Genomic DNA, 6,496 nt, shown 5'->3' with positions numbered 1-6,496 from the left:
GTCTCAAATGCCTGCAAACACTGTGTGTCAAACACAAATGGTGTGTCAGCAGCTAGCAGGTTACTTAAAGGTTTTGCAATTTTCGAAAAATCCTTGATAAACCTTCTGTAGAATCCTGCATGTCCCAGAAAGCTTCTGATTGCCTTAACATTGGCAGGTGGTGGTAATTTTTCAATTACCTCTACCTTTGCCTTATCCACCTCTATTCCCCTGCTTGAAATTTTGTGCCCAAGGACAATTCCTTCAGTCACCATAAAGTGACATTTCTCCCAGTTTAAAACCAGGTTAGTCTCTTGGCATCTTTTCAGGACAAGTGATAGGTGGTTAAGACAGGAGCTGAATGAGTCTCCATATACTGAGAAGTCATCCATGAAGACTTCCAGAAATTTCTCTACCATATCTGAGAAGATAGAGAGCATGCACCTCTGAAAGGTTGCAGGTGCATTGCACAGACCAAAAGGCATCCTCCTGTAGGCAAACACGCCAGAAGGGCAGGTGAATGCTGTTTTCTCTTGGTCCTGGGGATCTACTGCAATTTGGTTGTAGCCTGAATAGCCATCCAAAAAGCAGTAGTAATCATGACCAGCTAGTCTTTCTAGCATTTGGTCTATGAATGGTAAAGGAAAATGATCCTTTCTGGTGGCTGTATTGAGGCTTCTGTAGTCAATACACATGCGCCACCCTGTGACTGTTCTTGTAGGAACCAGTTCATTTTTTTCATTATGAACCACTGTCATGCCTCCCTTTTTGGGAACAACTTGGACAGGGCTCACCCAGGGGCTATCAGAAATAGGATAAATAATCCCAGCCTCTAGTAATTTAGTGACCTCTTTCTGCACCACCTCCTTCATGGCAGGATTTAGCCTCCTCTGTGGTTGAACCACTGGTTTGGCATTATCCTCCAATAGGATCTTGTGCATGCATCTAGCTGGACTAATGCCCTTGAGATCACTTATGGACCACCCAAGAGCTGTCTTGTGTGTCCTCAGCACTTTAATCAGTGCTTCCTCTTCCTGTGGATTTAAAGCAGAGCTTATAATCACTGGAAAAGTGTCACCCTCTCCCAGAAATGCATATTTCAGGGATGATGGCAGTGGTTTGAGTTCAGGCTTAGGAGGCTTATCCTCCTCCTGAGGAATTTTCAAAAATTCCTTTGCCTCCTCTGGCTCTTCCTGATCAGTTTGAGCATCCTTGAAGATGTCCTCAAGCTCTGATTCTAGGCTTTCAGCCATATTGATCTCTTCTACCAGAGAGTCAATAATGTCAGCGTCCATGCAGTCCTCTGGTGTGTCTGGATGCTGCATAGCTTTTACAGCATTCAACTTGAACTCATCCTCATTGACTCTCAGGGTTACTTCCCCTTTTTGTACATCAATGAGAGTTCGTCCAGTTGATAGGAAAGGTCTTCCTAGAATGAGAGTTGCACTCTTGTGCTCCTCCATTTCCAGCACCACAAAGTCAGTTGGAAAGGCAAATGGCCCAACCTTGACAATCATGTCCTCTATTATGCCTGATGGGTGTTTAATGGAGCCATCAGCAAGTTGGAGGCATATCCTGGTTGGTTTGACTTCTCCAATCAACCCAAGCTTTCTGATAGTGGATGCAGGTATTAGATTGATGCTTGCTCCAAGATCACATAAAGCTGTCTTGGTGCAAGTGCCTTCTAATGTGCATGGTATCAGAAAGCTTCCAGGATCTTGAAGCTTTTCTGGTAAGCTTTTTAGAATGACTGCACTGCATTCTTCAGTGAGAAACACTTTTTCAGTTTCTCTCCAATCCTTCTTATGACTTAAGATTTCCTTCATGAACTTAGCATAAGAAGGTATCTGCTCAAGTGCCTCTGCAAATGGAATCTTTATTTCAAGAGTCCTTAAATAATCTGCAAAGCGGGCAAATTGCTTATCCTGTTCCGCCTTGCGGAGTTTCTGAGGATAAGGCATCTTGGCTTGATATTCTTCAACCTTAGATGCTGCAGGTTTATTCCCTACAGAAGTGGTTGAAGAAGCCTTGTTAGAGGGATTACTGTCAGCACTCTCAGGTGTCTGATTTTCCCTTGGCGTTTGGACGCCAGAATTGGGTGGAAAATGGGCGTTTAACGCCAACTTTTCCCCCTTTTCTGGCGTTTGAACGCCAGAACTGAGCAAGGAATGGGCGTTTAACGCCAACTTTCCTTCCCTTTCTGGCGTTTGAACGCCAATATTCCTCTCTGGGCTCTTACTGTCCTCAGAGGGATTTTGAACAGTGGTTTGGTTGTCCTCTGTCATTTGTTCCTTATTTGGCTTTTTGCTCTTTTGAACAGTGTTATTCAAGGTCTTTCCACTCCTCAGTTGAACTGCTTGACACTCCTCTGTTATCTGTTTAGATATTTGCTGTTTTGCTTGATTTAACTGCAGTTCTATGCTCTTATTAGCAACTTTAGTATCATGGAGCATTTCTTTAAATTCTGCTAACTGTTCTGTCATCAGGAGCAATTGTTGATTAAGCTCATTCATCTGTTCTTGAGGATTAGGATCAGTGACTAAGGCCATGACCTCCTCCTTTGGAACGAACTCATTGCTAGAATATAAGTATTGGTTTCTAGCAACAGTGTCTATAAGCTCTTGAGCTTCTTCAATTGTCTTCCTCATGTGTATAGATCCACCAGCTGAGTGGTCTAAAGACATCTGAGCTTTTTCTGTAAGCCCATAGTAGAAAATGTCTAACTGTACCCACTCTGAAAACATTTCAGAGGGACATTTTCTTAGCATACCTCTATACCTCTCCCAGGCATTATAAAGGGATTCATGATCCTCTTGTTTAAAGCCTTGGATGTCCAGCCTTAGCTGTGTCATCCTCTTTGGAGGGTAAAAATGATTCAGGAATTTGTCTGATAACTGTTTCCATGTCTTTATGCTTGCTGTAGGTTGGTTATTTAACCACCTTTTAGCTTGATCTTTTACAGCAAATGGAAACAGTAATAGTCTGTAGACATCCTGATCTACCTCTTTATCATGTACTGTGTCAGCAATTTGTAAGAACTGTGCCAGAAACTCAGTAGGTTCTTCCTGTGGAAGACCGGAATACTGGCAATTTTGCTGCACTATGATAATGAGTTGAGGATTTAGCTCAAAGCTGCTTGCTTTGATGGGAGGTATACAGATGCTACTCCCATATGCAGCTGTAATGGGGTTAGCATATGACCCCAGAGTCCTCTTGGACTGATTAATTCCACTTGAGTCCATAATGGACAGAAGGGAAATGATAATAATTGCAAGGAGATAAATTTTGTTTTGTTTTGTTTTTTTTTTTTTTTTGAAATAGCCGAAAAATAAAAATAAAAACAAAAGGAAATTTAAAATAAGAATTCGAAAATCAAAAGGAAAATAAAATAAAATTTCGAAAATAAAAAGAAAATAAGATCAAAGCAAATTGAGAACTGAATCAATTAAGTAATTAAAAAGATGTTGAAAACAGCAATTAAAAAGATATGATTGAAAAGTTTTTATGAAAAAGATTTGATTCTAAAAAAAGAGGAAAGAGAAAAACACAAAAAGACACCAAACTTAAAATTTTAGAAAATCAAACACTAATTTTTTCGAAAATTTTAAAGGAAAAACACAAAGAGGACACCAAACTTAGAATTTTTATGAATCAAAAAGGGACTAAGACTATGCAAAAACGAAAATTTTTAAAAGAAAAATAAAAGCATGCAATTGACACCAAACTTAGAATATGAAACTAGACTCAACTAAAAGACTCTAAACCAACAAAAATAAAACAGTCCTAATCTAAGCAACAAGATAAGCCGTCAGTTGTCCAAACTCGAACAATCCCCGGCAACGGCGCCAAAAACTTGGTGCACGAAATTGCAATCACACTTTTGCAATTCCGCACAACTAACCAGCAAGTGCACTGGGTCGTCCAAGTAATACCTTGCGTGAGCAAGGGTCGATCCCACGGAGATTGTCGGCTTGAAGCAAGCTATGGTTATCTTGTAAATCTTAGTCAGGATATCAGAAATTATCAGGATTGATTGTAAAAGAAAGTAAAAGAACATGAAATGGTTACTTGTATTGCAGTAATAGAGAATAGGTTGAGGTTTGGAGATGCTCCATCTTCTGAATCTCTGCTTTCCCACTGTCTTCTTCATCAAACACGCAAGCCTCCTTCCATGGCAAGCTCATGTTGGGTTTCACCGTTGTCAATGGCTACCTCCCATCCTCGCAGTGAAAGCTAATGCACGCACTCTGTCACAGTACTGCCAATCACCGGTTTGGTTCCCTCCCCTACCGGAATAGAATCCCTCTTTTGCGTCTGTCACTAACGCCCAGTAGGTTACAGGTTTGAAGCACGTCACAGTCATTCAATCATTGAATCCTACTCAGAATACCACAGACAAGGTTTAGACCTTCCGGATTCTCTTGAACGCTGCCATCAGGTCCTGCCTATACCACGAAGATTCCGATTAAAGAACCCAAGAGATAACTACTCAATCTAGGATAGAACAGAGGTGGTTGTCAGGCACGTGTTCATAGTTGAGAATGATGATGATTGTCACGGATCATCACATTCATCCGGATTAGGAACAAGTGTTATCTTGGAATCGAAGCAAGCATGATTGAATAAGAAACAGTAGTAATTGCATTAATCCATCAAGACACAGCAGAGCTCCTCACCCCCAACCATGGGGTTTAGAGGCTCATACTGTGGAAAGAAATGTGTACAAAATGTTATGAGGTCATAAGGTCCGGATACAATGTCAAAAGATCCTATAAGTAGTAAACTAGTGTCCTAAGGTTTACAGAGTTGAGTAAATGACAGAAAAATCCACTTCCGGGCCCACTTGGTGTGTGCTTGGGCTGAGCAATGAAGGAATTTCGTGTAGAGACCTTTTCTGGAGTTAAACGCCAGCTTTCATGCCAGTTTGGGCGTTTAACTCCAAATTTTATGCCAGTTCCGGCGTTTAACGCTGGAATTTCTGTAGGTGACTTTGAGCGCCGGTTTGGGCCATCAAATCCTGGGCAAAGTATGGACTATTATATATTGCTGGAAAGCCCAGGATGTCTACTTTCCAATGCCGTTGAGAGCGCGCCAATTGGGCTTCTGTAGCTCCAGAAAATCCACTTTGAGTGCAGGGAGGTCAGAATCCAACAGCATCTGCAGTCCTTTTCAGTCTCTGGATCAGATTTTTGCTCAGGACCCTCAATTTCAGTCAGAAAATACCTGAAATCACAGAAAAACACACAAACTCATAGTAAAGTCCAGAAAAGTGAATTTTAATTAAAAACTAATAAAAATATACTAAAAACTAACTAAAAGATACTAAAAACATACTAAAAACAATGCCAAAAAGCATACAAATTATCCGCTCATCAGTCTCCTTTTGGGGCATCTGAGGGTGTGGTACTTCAGGCTTTCTTTCCATAAGAGGGGTGTGCAACAGTGTGCTTCCAGCCTTTTCTTGAGCCTCTTCTTTATTTAGTTCCTCAACAGTGTGTACCACCTTAGGCTCAGCCTCCTTAGTCCTAATGAGAAGAGTGTTAGGGTGTCTCTGCAGTTTTTGAGGAAGGTTTCTCTGAATGGCTACACTGCATTCCTAAGTAAGAACTATTATCTCTACTTCCCTCAAATCCCTCTTGTTATTCAGTATTTCCTTCATGAACTTAACATATGAAGGCATTTATTTAAGGGCCTCTGCAAAGGAGATTTTGATATCCAGTTTCTTGAAAGCTTCTAAAAATTTGGCAAATTGCCTATCATTTTCTGCTTTCTGGAGTCTTTGAGGGTATGGTAACTTGGTCTTGTGCACAAGGGCCATGAGTGGTGCAGGGTGAGTGTCTATAGTACCTATAGAAGCACTACCAGCCTGCTTAGGAGAGGTTTTCCCAGCACTTACATGTGTCTGGCCTCCCTTGGACTGGCGTTCAACCCCTGGGCTGCCCCTTATTGGGCGTTGGACACCCTAGCTGCCCCCTTCAAGGCGGTCAATGGCCATGATGGTATCCTGGGCTGTAGCCTGTTCATCTTCTGCCATTTCTTCCTCTCCCTGCCTCTTACTATTCTAAGGCTGGGCGTTAAGGGTACTCCCTAATCAGATAGTTTGGCACTCTACGATTATCTGTTCAGGCAAGAGCTATATTATCCTGGTTCAATCATGCTTCCATATTCTTGCTGGAGGCTCGGGTCTTTTGCACTGCTTCTTGCAAGCTTAGTACTTGTGGTGTAAGAAAGTATAGCTGCTGGGTTAATGAATTACTTTTCTTAGGAGGGTCTGATTCAGTGGACACTGTCTTGACCTCTTCCTTCATTGAAGTCTCACTAGATGAGTACAGATGTTGATTGCTGACAACTGTCTCAATGAGTTCTTGAGCTTTCTCAGTTGTCTTTCTCATGTGGATTGAACCACCAGCAGAATGGTCTAAGGACGTCTTAGCCATATTTATGAGTCCGTAATAAAAGATGTCTAACTTTACCCATTTTGAAAACATTTCAGTAGGGCATTTTCGTAGCATTATCC

The sequence above is a fragment of the Arachis stenosperma genome, chromosome 7 (assembly GCF_014773155.1).
Source record: "Arachis stenosperma cultivar V10309 chromosome 7, arast.V10309.gnm1.PFL2, whole genome shotgun sequence".
Lineage (NCBI taxonomy): Eukaryota > Viridiplantae > Streptophyta > Magnoliopsida > Fabales > Fabaceae > Arachis > Arachis stenosperma.
The sequence above is the reverse complement of the archived record's forward strand: the minus strand, read 5'-3'. Positions refer to the sequence as shown.